Source organism: Enhydra lutris, unplaced genomic scaffold, assembly GCF_002288905.1.
Source record: "Enhydra lutris kenyoni isolate GAN:26980312 unplaced genomic scaffold, ASM228890v2 scaffoldscaffold85, whole genome shotgun sequence".
Classification (NCBI taxonomy): Eukaryota; Metazoa; Chordata; class Mammalia; order Carnivora; family Mustelidae; genus Enhydra; species Enhydra lutris.
Genome location: NW_019154169.1, coordinates 4,305,691 through 4,318,080, shown reverse-complemented (window position 1 = coordinate 4,318,080; position 12,390 = coordinate 4,305,691). Strand labels below are relative to the sequence as shown.

At 51.4% G+C, this 12,390-nt stretch overlaps 1 pseudogene; it reads left to right on the top strand.

Moving 5' to 3' along the window:
• The first annotated feature begins 793 nt into the window (after positions 1-793).
• LOC111161387 lies at positions 794-5,635 on the top strand (annotated as a pseudogene).
• The last annotated feature ends 6,755 nt before the right edge of the window (positions 5,636-12,390 follow it).

Sequence of the window (12,390 nt, the reverse complement as noted above, 5' to 3'; positions counted from 1 at the left end):
CCTGGGTGGCTCAGTGGGTTAAGCCTCTGCTTTCGGCTCAGGTCATGGTCTCAGGGTCCTGGGATCAAGCCCCGTGTCAGGCCCTCTGCTCAGCAGGGAGCCTGCTTCCCCCCCACCTCTCTGCCTGCCTCTCTGCCTACTTGTGATCTCTGTCTGTCAAATAAATAAATAAAATCTTTAAAAAAGAAAAAAAAAGTCCCAGCCAGAGTGATCAGGCAAGGAAAAGGAATACTAGGCATCCAAATAAGAAAGAAGTCGAATTGTCACTATTTGCAGAAGACATATTACATACAGGAAACCCTATACAGTCCACCAAAATACAAAAAAAAGTTGCAGGATACAAAAGAAATGTACCAAATCTGTCGTGTTTCTAATTAAATTAAGAAATCCATTTATAGGGGCGCCTGGGTGGCTCAGTGGGTTAAGCCTCTGCTTTCGGCTCAGGTCATGGTCTCAGGGTCCTGGGATCAAGCCCCAAGTCGGGCTCTCTGCTCAGCAGGGAGCCTGCTTCCTCCTCTCTCTCTGCCTGCCTCTCTGCCTACTTGTGATCTCTCTCTGTGTCAAATAAGTAAAATACAATTTAAAAAAAGGAAATCCATCTATAATTGTATCCAAAGGAATAAAATTGACCAAAGTAATGAAAGACCTGCACACTGAAAACTAAAAGAAATTGAAGAAAACACAAATAAACGGAAAGCTGCCCTGTGTTCACGGTTCAGAAGAATATCGTTAAAAAGTCCATTCTACCCAATGCTGTCCACAATACATTCAGTCCTGGGCTGGCAGCCACGGCATGGCCTTGGGGGCTGATGAGGCAGCAGAGGTCACAGTGGAGGTTGGCTCAGCCTGGCCTTTTGGGGAGCAGCTGCCCCACCAGAGCCAAGTCCCTCCTTGTGTTTTATTTTCAGGTGCCATGAGCTCCACGGCATACCCAGGTGAACAACGCAATAGCCAAGTTAGCCAGAAAACAACCCCAAGTGACGTCCGTTAATCTGGAAGCTAAAGCCATTCCTGACATATCTAAAAAATATGGAATTAGTTCCCACCTTTATGTTTTTCAAGAATTCTCAGAAAATTGACCAATTCAATGATGCACATATCCCAGAGCTGGCCAAAAAAGTTCAGGGACTTTATAATTTTATAAAAGTATTTTACTTATTTGACAGAGAGAGAGAGAGAGAGTGAGAGAGCGAGCACCCAAGCAGCGGAGCAGGAGGCAGAGGGAGAGGCAGACTCCCTGCCAAGCAGGAAGCCTGATGTGGGGCTCGAATCCAGGACCCAGAAATCATGACCTGAGCTGAAGGCGGAAACTTAACTGACTGAGCCATCCAGGGGCCCCTATGTGGTTCCTTTCCACCCAGTGGTAACAAGCATCCTTTGGACCTCAGCCTGTGCCTGAAGAAATTCATCCCTGCTGCCGCTCACATGTTGTTTACGAAAGACACTCTTCAGGATCCATGCTCTGGTTTCAGCAAGCAGATGGGAGAAATTCTTAACAAGCATAATTTTTGGTTTAGTAGTTTTGATATCATCTCAAATGAAGAAGTTCATCGGGGCCTCAAAACTTATTCCAACTGGCACACCTGCCCCCACCTCTGTTTCTGAAAAGCTCATAGGAGGACTTGATTGAATTAAGGAGCTGGAAACATCTGGAGAGCTAGATACAATTTGCCCCCAAACCCCCAAATTAAAGGAAAGGCTCAAAGTACTTACAAATACAGCTTAAAAAAAAAAAGATTTTATTTATTTATTTGACAGACAGACACAGCGAGAGAGGGAACAGAGCAAAGGGAGTGGGAGAGGGAGAAGCAAGATCCCTGTGGAGCAGGGAGCCCAATGTGGGGCTCGATCCCAGGATCCCGGGATCATGACCTGAGCTGAAGGCAGATGCTTAATGACTGAGCCACCCAGGTGCCCCCAAACACAGCTTTTGTATGAAAAGCACCAGGAAGCAAAATGTGGGTGCCGCTTACAAATTCTGGAAATACTAAATAGTACAGGTGTCGAATATGAGATATTTGGTATGATATGATATGGTATGATATGAGATATTTGGAGGATGAAGAATTTTGACAATTAAAATTTTGCTCAAATTGACCAACAGACCCTCAGCTGTGAAAGGGAAGCTTTTCAAACATCTGCATGTTGTTAAAAAGACTGAAAGAAGATGGTGCATTGCTGCCTATACTTAAAGGAGAAAATTAGTGAATGTTAAACTTGGCCCCTAACTGTTGCAAAAAATATTTAATTACGGTGGAACCGTTCATGACTTAGTCTTCAGAAACGGACTAACAGTAGAAAAATGCTATTCACCGTTACACTTCGTTAGTTTCAAAAGTTACACTAAATAAATGTATGTTACTTTTTTCACCAAAACCAGAATGCAATAAACATCCTCAAATTCAATGTAATTAATAAGTAATTAAATCCTAGCCCCTATCAAAATTCCAATGGTTTGTTTCACAAAAATAGAGAAAGCAATCCTAAAATTCATACAGAAGCATAAGGGACCTGAGCAGCCAAAGCAATCGTGAGAAAGAAGAAAGCTGGAGGTGTCACATGGCCTGATTGATTTCAAACTCTACTACAAAGCTGTAGTGATCAAAACAGTATGGTACTGGCGTAGCCGCAGACATATAGATCAGTGGGACAGGATCGAAGGCTGAGAAATAAACGCACGCACATTCAGTCAACTAACACTTGACATAGGAGCTGTGAACATTCGATGGGGAAAAGACAGTCTCCTCAATAGTCTTGGGAGAACTGGATATTTACATGTAAAAGAATGAAACTGGGTGCCTATTACACCACTCACAAAAATTAACTCGAAATGGATTAAAGACTTAAATGTAAGACCTGAGAGCATAAGACTTCTAGAAGAAAACACAGATGTTACAGAACACCTGATGCACAATGCAGGAGAGAGAAAAAAGAAAAAAAGAAAAAGAAAAATGCTGTAGTCCCGAATTTGAGTTGGAAGTATCCTATAGGGACGCCTGGGCGGCTCGGTCGGTTAAGTGTCTGCTTTTGGCTCAGGTTGTGATGCCCGCAGCGTTCTGGGATGGAGTCCCCTGTGCCCCCTCTACCTGCTGCTCCCCTTGCTTGTGCTCTCTCTCTCTTGCTCTCTCTCTCTGACAAATAAATAAACAAAATCTTTAATTAAAAAAGGAAGTATCAGTATAAACTCGTGATGTATTTTATCCTTAAAAATATGTGACATATGGGGCGCCTGGGTGGCTCAGTGGGTTAAGCCTCTGCCTTTGGCTCAGGTCATGATCTCAGGGTCCTGAGATCGTGCCCCACATCAGGTTCTCTGCTCAGCAGGGAGCCTGCTTCCCCCCAACCGCCCGCCTGCTGCTCTGCCTACTTGTGATCTCTGTCTGTCAAATAAATAAAATCTTTGGAATGGGCGCCTGGGTGTCTCAGTGGGTTAAAGCCTCTGCCTTTGGCTCAGGTCATGATCCCAGGGTCCTGGGATCGAGCCCTGCATCGGGCTCTCTGCTCAGCAGGGAGCCTGCTTTCCTTCCTCTCTCTCTGCCTGCCTCTCTGCCTACCTGTGATCTCTGTCAAATAAATAAATAAAATCTTAAAAAAAAAATACGTGACATAGGAGCGCCTGGGTGCCTCAGTCATTAACTGTCTGCCTTCAGCTCAGGTCATGATCCCAGGGTCCTGGGATTGAGCCCCACACTGGGCTCCCTGCTCTGGGGGAAGTCTGATTCTTCCTCTCTCACTCCCCCTGCTTGTGTTGCCTCTCTCACTGTCTCTCTCCCTCTGTCAAATAAATAAATAAAATCTTTTTAAAAAAAAGATTTTATTTATTTGACAGAGAGTGAGAGATCACAAATAGGCAGAGAGGCAGACAGGGTTGGGGGTGGAAGCAGGCTCCCTGCTGAGCAGAGAACCTGATGTGGGGCTCGATCCCAGGACCCTGAGATCATGACCCGAGCCAAAGGCAGAGGCTTTAACCCACTGAGCCACCCAGGTGCCCCAATAAATAAAATCTTTAAACAAAAATATGTGACATAGATGAATTCATATACAATATAGATTAGATATAACACATTAGAGGCAAAACAGAAGGTGAGTAGAAGTGCAAGACTATAGTCTTGAATCTGGATTAGATGTAAATTGTTACAACCACTTTGGAAAATGATTCCACAATATCTAGGAACAGGAAATATTACACATACCATATGACTCACTGGCATATATGCTAGAGAAATTCTTAAATAGATAAACCAAGATAAGAGTTATAATAATGCACACGGATATGCTCTCTACAGAAGCTATCAGCTAGAAACGACCCAAATAGCCACCAACGGTATGATGTGTGGTGTCGTTCAGTGGAAGATTACCCAGCAATCCTCATGAATGACTCCAGTCACACACAAACACATGAATGAATCTTTAAAATGTAAGACTGGGGGCGCCTGGGTGGCTCAGTGGGTTAAAGCCTCTGGCTTCAGTTCAGGTCATGATCCCAGGGTCCTGGGATCGAGCCCCTCATCAGGCTCTCTGCTCAGCGGGGAGCCTGCCTCCCCCCTCCCGGCCCTGCCTGCCTTTCTGCCTACTTGTAATCTCTATCTGTCAAATAAATAAATAAAATCTTTAAGAAATAAAATAGGGGCACCTGGGTGGCTCAGTGGGTTAAAGCCTCTGCCTTCGGCTCAGGTCATGATCCCAGGTCCTAGGATCGAGACCCGCGTCAGGCTCTCTGCTCCACGGGGAGCCTGCTTCCCCCTCTCTCTCTCTCTGCCTGCCTCTCTGCCTATTTGTGATCTCTGTCAAATAAATAAATAAAATCCTTTAAAAAATAGCATTTCAAAAAATAAATAAATAAAATAAAATAAAATGTAAGACTGAGCGGAAGCACAGAAGAGAGCACACAGGCTGATTGGATTAATATAAGACCGTCCCAAAGCGTTCAACACCAGACAATAAGGACACCTGGTAGCAAAATGATATGGAAAAGTACAGGGGTAAGGAGCACAGGAGTCAGACGTGTGGCTATACCTGAGAGCATTACAGGGGGATGTCCGGAGCAGGGCACAGGGTGCAGGCGGGAGCCAAACTATTCCATTTCTCAAGCTAGGAAGTACATCCACGGGCATGTTCTTTTCTTTAAATTGTACATATATGTTTTCTAGCCTCAGTGTACATGATCTATTTCTCAATATGAAATGGAAAAAGATACGGAAAACCTTGACTCCAAGTTAAACCTTGAGAGAGACTCCAAGTTGAACAGAATGAGGGAGACTAGCAAACATGCTCGAACCAGGGGGGTCTCGAACATGCTGAGGGGCCCTTCTCTCGGTGACAGTGGCCAGGAGACATGGACTAGGGCAGACCAGTGAGTTTCTGTTTGAGGAGGAGAGAACGTGAGACCACATTTGCTCTTGATGAAGACCTAGGGAAGGATCTTGCCCCAGCCCTGAGCAGGATGGAGAAGAAAGACGACCAGGACCCGACAAAGGGGGCTCAGCGCAGCCCCGAGGGCTGGGAGGAGCTCCTGCAGCGCAAAAGGAAGGGTAGAGATGCAGAATGGAGACCCCGGAGGACTTGCATGGCGGGCTGCGCCGAGGGCCCTGGCCCTGGAGACCCACCTCCCACATGGACATGGTCCCGGCAGTGAGGGGCAGAAGGTCTGCAGCTGGCTCAGTGGTCCCTGCCGAGGAGGGAGCTGACCTGAGTCAGGAACTCTGCTGTGACCTCAGAGCCAGATGACTGTTTCCTGGAACAGCAAATCAGGAGCCTAGAGGTCTTCGCACTTCATGCCACCTCCATGCCATCTCCCTGCCGTCTCCGGGTCTCCGGGTGGTGTGTCCTCTCCCCAGCAGGTGGTCCCCGCTGTGCAAGGGCAGGTCTCAAGGACACTAGGTGGGCCCACGCGTGCAAAGTCACACCCAGTGTCACTGAAGGGACACGGACATCGTCCCACATAGGGACCCACGTGGAAACTGCAGGCCTGCCTTATCCTGCGGTTCACTCAGCTAAGCGGGACCAGTAACTCGCATTTTTCTCAGGCTGTTGGCACCTTCCCTGCGTGTCATGGTGGCTGGGGGATGATGACTCTTCGAGACACACCATCCTGGTGAGGACCAATAAATGACTCGTCTCCTTAGTGAGCCCCTTCCTCTGATCCTTCTTCGGGCTGAGATCACGGGGAGGGAGGGTGAGTCTCTTCTGGTTCCCCCTGGAGCTGGCAGCTCCCAGGTGGTGGTGATGCGATCTGTTCCCGGGGCTGGCGGCGCACGGACTCCCAAAGCTGGCTTGCGCGGTGCCATGGGGACCTCCAGCCCCTGTATCCTTTAGGACCCGGAGCCACTACCCTGGTCCCGTCCGCCCCGGGGGCACCCCAGCCTCTAGGACTGCTGCCACCCCGTCTTCAACTACTGCCCCATCGGCCAGAGAGAGCCACTCACTCTTACTGAGCACTTATTATGCCCCTATTAGTGTTCTCAGCGCTTTATGTGTACTGACCCATTCACTCCACCAGTATCTCGGGAGTCAGATGCCGGACACGGGGCTGGACCCAGCTGTGGCGACCGCAGTCTCAGACCCTGTCGCTTTGGAGAGTGAGGTCTGGGGGTAAGACAACCTGGGAATGCCCTTGGTGGGGGGGGGAGGGGGTACAGGCTTCAGATGAGCCCCCGCATACTTCAAGAACTCTCCCTGCCCGGAGCCTCCTTCACCTGCCGCACCTCTACCCAACATCCCAACACACCTGCGAGAGCCGGCTGCTTTGTATGCTTCCCCTTGCTTCCCTCCCCTCGGCTCAATGGGCTCTGACCTACTTGTGCCCCATGGCTGCCCTGCAACAGCTTTATTCAGGTCACGGAGATCTCCATCTTTCCGAAGCCCCGCTGCAGACCCTGCCCTTTCTGCAAGGCTTCTGCAGTGCCACTTTAACCCACCCTCCTTACCCCACCAGCCCCCCTCACGAGCCACCGAGTCATGCTCCATCCCCCTGGCCAGGAGTCAGATGTGGGGCCCCTTCCCTTTTCTGTCTCACCCTCCCTCCCCGTGATCTCAGCTGTGATTTCGAACCCCTCTTGATCACCAGCCCTGACTTCCTCCCTGAGCTCCAAACTTAGGTATCCAACCGCCTGCTCCACGTGACAGACAGAGTGAGGTCTGTCCTCTGCCTCCATATGGCAAAGCAGAATTTTCCATTTACACTCCCACACGGAACCTGTTCTACCACATCTTCCCCTCCAGGGAAGGGGTACCGACCCAGGTGTTCAGTCCAAAACCCAGTGAGTCATTCTTTCTTTCCCCATTCAGACCAAATATGACAGTCTTTAAATAAGTTTTTGTTGTTTTGTCTTGTTTTTTAAAGACAGAGGGGTGTCTGGCTGGCTCGGGCAGGAGAGCATGCAGCTCTTGATCTCTCGGGGTCGTGAGTTTGAGCCCCACGTTGAGTGTAGAGATTACTTAAAAATACAGTCTCTAGGGGCGCCTGGGTGGCTCAGTGGGTTGAGGCCTCTGCCTTCGGCTCAGGTCGTGATCTCGGCGTTCTGGGATCGAGCCCCGCATCGGGCTCTCTGCTCGATGAGAGCCTGCTTCCCCCTCCCTCTCTCTCTCTGTCTGCCTCTCTGTCTACTTGTAATCTCTGTCTGTCAAATGAATAAATAAAATATTTAAAAAAAAATACATTCTCTAGGGTGCCTGGGTGGCTCGGTCAGTTAAGCAGCTGCCTTCGGCTCAGGTCATGATCCCAGGGTCCTGGGATCGAGCCCCACATCAGGGTCCCTGCTCAGCTCTCCTCTTCTCCCTCTCCCTCTGCCTACTTGCTATCTCTCTGTCAAATTAAAAAAAAAAAAAAATCTTAAAAAAAATACAATCTTTAAAAGTAAATAAATAAAAAAGAAGACAGAGAAGGAAGAAGAAGGGGACAGGGAGGAAGGGAGGAAAGGGGGGCCCCCTCACAGCTAAATGCAACCTTTCCCCCCCAACCCTTAGCCTCAAGACCCCGTCATCCCCACCCCGGGCTCCCCTAGGACCCCAGGACCCCTCACCCACACAAGTGGTTCCTGACCCCCATACACAACAGGGTGGACCCCCCCACCCCGCTCCCAGTCCACGTGGTACTGACCTGGTCAGTCTGTGTCCACACAGACACAGCCTTCTCAGCCAGCGGCCCTCCCTCCACTCCCCACAAGGTCTGTTCCCCACATCAGAGGAAGACCCCCTCCCCAGGGTCATGGTCCACCGCCGGCGTGGTGGGGGTGGCAGGAGAGAGACCCCCTCTGGCGACACAGACAGCAGCTTGGGGCTGAAACCTACCCCAGGCCGAGGGCCCAGCGGAAGTGGCCGGCCAATCCTCCCAGCACTGCTGGCCCCGGGTGGAAGAGGTTGTTTCCCAGATAATCTTGGATTGAAGGAGGCTGAGTAAACCCTGTGCCTGGGGAAAGCCCCTCCTGGGCTCCAGCCCCAGCCTGAGGGTCCACAAGGCTGACTGAGGATGGGCACAGGTGGCCCGGGCGCCGTCCCAGATAAGTGAGCCGGCTACATCACACCGGTGCCTCGGCCAGATGCGCGGCTGGTAAATTCGGGCCCGTAAGATAGTTACGCAACCCGTGGGCCGGGCAGGTGTGTGTGGCGTGCAGGTGTGGAGAGGATGTGCCTGGGCGTGGGACAGCAGGAGTGACAGCAGCAGTGCTGCTGGCCGCTTCCCTGCCAAGTCCAGATGTTTCAGGACCACAGTCCTTCCAGCTCAAAGGGGCCTGGGGGGCCCATGTCCTCTGCAGGACAGGAAAAGGCCAATTGTGACGCCCCCCAGCCCCACCCCCAGGCTCCAGGACAGCCCAGCAGTGTGCTCAGGGCCAGAGAACAAAGATGGACAGGGAAAAGGCACCTGCCCCACCAGCTGCGTCCCTCTCAGGTTCTCCAGGTTCCCTGGGACCCCACACACTTCCTGGGCTCTGTCTCCAGGAACCAGGCACCTGGCCAGTACCCATTGCCTCAGGATGGTCCTGCGACCCCAGGAGACACTGTCACACACAATCCCTCCCTAGATGGTTCTGGAGGAGCCCCCCACCTCCACCCAAGCCCCATTGGCCCCTCCTTTCTCTGAGCCCCCCACCTCGGCCCAAGCATGCACTGGGGTCTCCCAGCCAGGGACCCCCCCCCCTCAAGCCCACTCAGGGTGCGCAGAGCCCTAACGCCCACACACCATGCAGGGAGATGTCCTCCAGGGCAGCCCTGGGTGGAAGGTCACTGGTGAACCCCCAGACCCGCCCTCAGATCCCAACCCACGGCCCTGCTGGAGCTCCTGCAGGCCGAGCCTCCTCCTCGCGTTGGTGGTATAGTGGTGAGCATAGCTGCCTTCCGAGCCTCCTCCTATGCCCACAGCTGCCACAGCCCTCTCCTCTCCTGGGGAGCACTAGAGGGGAGATGGGGGCTGGCGTGGGAGAAGCTGGTGGTAAGCAGAGCCCCACACATCTCTGCTTCTCCCCGTTAGCGCCACAGACTGGCCCACGGACCCCACATCATTGCTTGGCCCACGCTGCTCTCCAGAATTCTGCTTCTATGGGTTTCCATGCCCTGCCCCTCCCAGGTCCCGTGAATGCTCCCCCAGCTGCGTACCCCTTCTAGCCCCTCCAGAGCAAGACCACAGAAGGCGCTCAAGTTCATCTGCGGCTCAGCCCACTCTCATCTTTGTTTCCTGGCCAGAGAGCGGCAGGAATCACTGCCCAGGAGGGCTCAGCCCCATCCCCTGCTACCCTAGGACTGGGAAGGCACCCGTAGCCCACAGCCCACTCCCAGAGCCCTCCGAGACCCCACCAACCCAGACACACACACACACACCGCAGAGCCTACAGCCAAATACAGGACTTAGGCCTTTTCTGTTTGTGAGCTGGGCCTCCAATGGGTCTCCAAGGCTGAGAACCCATGAAATCACCTGGCTCTGGGGGCGCTCCACTTTGTAGGAAGGGTGGGGAAAGGATACCAGGTTCTGTTGTCCTTAATTCAATCTCCCTCCCTTTCTTTCTCTGCCTCTTGCTCATTGTCTCTCAATATCCTTCTCAATCTCTCCCTACCATTCTCTCACTCCGTCATACGATGTCTCTCTCTCTCACCATCTGTCCTGATCAGTCTCTCAGGCTCTCTCTCAAACATGCACTCACTCATGTCTTTCTCAGTATCTCAAGGACACTCTCTCTCTCTCTCTCTCACATACACGCACGCACACAGAGCAGGGGACACAGCACTCAAAGGTCTGCTCTAGGCATGAGGACTGAACTGGGGCCCCAGCACAAAGGCACGCGTGGGAGTACCCCTGGGATACCCCTGCACACACCTGATATGCAGCGTGTACAGCATCGGTGTGAATCCCTACTCTTAGGTCTTTACATCCCACCTGTGGCTCCTCCACTGGGCAACTAAGGCTGCCCTTGGCCTTACAAACCAATGGGTAGTGGGGTCCTGAGTTGAGACCCTAAAGGTCAGAGCAGCATGGAGACAAGAGTGAATGGCCAGACAGATCCTGGCCTGGAGAGTTCACTGTCTAGTGAGGAGACAGACATCAACATGACGCATAAAGTACAACGGTGGCCAAAGGCACAGTTGGTGCTACCAGGGGCCAACATCCGGGAAGACATCCTAGGGCAGGTGGGCCTGGCACCCAGGGCTGGATGGTCATGGGTCATCTGCCTAGGTCAGAGTCTGGCTCTCATACTGCTCCCTCAGTCTCAACAACCATCAGGTCCACATAACTCTTGAAAACAGACTGGAAGATGCTGCTTTTGGAAAACAAGCTTGGAGAGCAGGGACCCCAAATTCTGGGTTTTCAGTGACGTGTGATGCCTGGAAGCCTGGTTTATTCCTGTGGCTGAGAGCTGAAGGAGTTAACCAGGAAGGAAAATGTTGACCAGAGAGTGGATCCAAGTAGAGGGAACAGCCTGTGCAAAGGCTCTGTGGTAAGGGACAGTGGTGGTCACAAGTCCTGACTGAGGCAATATGGAGCCCTGGAGCCCACAGTGGTGGTCACGAGTCCTGACTGAGGCGATACAGAACCCTGGAGCCCAGAGAAAAAGAGCCAAGTATGGCCAGAGATGCGGCCACTGCCCCCTAGGGTTGCGCATTCCCTTGCTCCTGACTTGCCACAAAGCACAGCCCATGAACTCAGAGTGTGGCTCCACACTGTAATGACTCAGGCCGGCTGGATAAGGGAAGCCTGGTACCCAGGCTGCAGCAGGTGTGCAAAATGATGGCCACCTCCACAGCACACACAAAGGAAGAGAAACGAGCAGGGCTGAGTTTGCAGCAAGGAGAAACCAAGGGCAAAGCAGCTCTGACATCAGAAGCAAAAAAGAGGGCAACCAGAAGAAAGCTTTGCAGTAACTGGGCTGGAAAGCAAGAGTCCAGCTCAAGAGTCAGAGAAAGCTAGAAACAGCCTCCCGTTCCTGAAATGTACTCTCTCTTGCCCCGTTGAGATCACCGCCTCCGAGAAGGCACCCCATCTTGTCGAAGTCCCTTCTCAGAAAACACCCACTTCCCCATCCCAGGACAACCTCTGCGTTGAAATAAATACTTGGTTAATGCCAAACTACCCGCGTATTTGCCGCCTCCGCCCACCAGGGGGCCCCCCAGCTCCAGGCCTCAGCCCAGCTGGCCACCAGGGGCCGCCGCTTCCTCTCCAAAGAATCCCAAAAGGCAATCCGAAGCAAAGGCAACGTTCTGATTCCTACAGCCTTGCTTCCAAGGCTGTGACCCTACAAGCAAAGAGACCATATATAATAGGAGAGGCCAAGAGCAGTAGCCAGGAGCAGGTCGTTCGGGGTCTCACCCGAACCTCACTGGCATTTCAGGCACAAATGGACTTAAGTCAAAATATCCCACTGATGGTTTATCATGACTCGGGGTCTCTTGCCGCAGGGACCACCCACGGGTGCAAATCCAACGTAAGTCACCGCTGAGAGGTCCCAGCTTCCCAGTGCTGATGTGTCTTTCAGAGAAAGAAAATCAATCTGCATTTTCCCAAACCACATTTCATTAGGTCACTGCTCTTCAGACACAGACACAGAAAAAACCCCCACATTATTCCGAATTCTGAAAAGCAAAAAAATATTTTGAGATTTTAGAGGGATTTATACAAAAATAGTTAAAACACGACGTTGTTACCGCCTGAAAACTAGCTGTATGATCTCCAAATAGGACACTTGTGTGTTTCTTGTCATTTTTCTAAGAAATAACAACCGTGGGCCAAGTTTTTAGAAGAAAACTATATTCTTTTAAAGAAAATGAAAACATTCTCAGAGGAAAAACTTAATTTAAGTCAAATCATACGCTTTTGTCGTGGAGCCTGATACGCAGAGCTTTCCTGCAACAGGTGTTCGCCCCTGCCACGCGGACAGGGCGCCCCCTCGTGGTCTCTCTTGACCC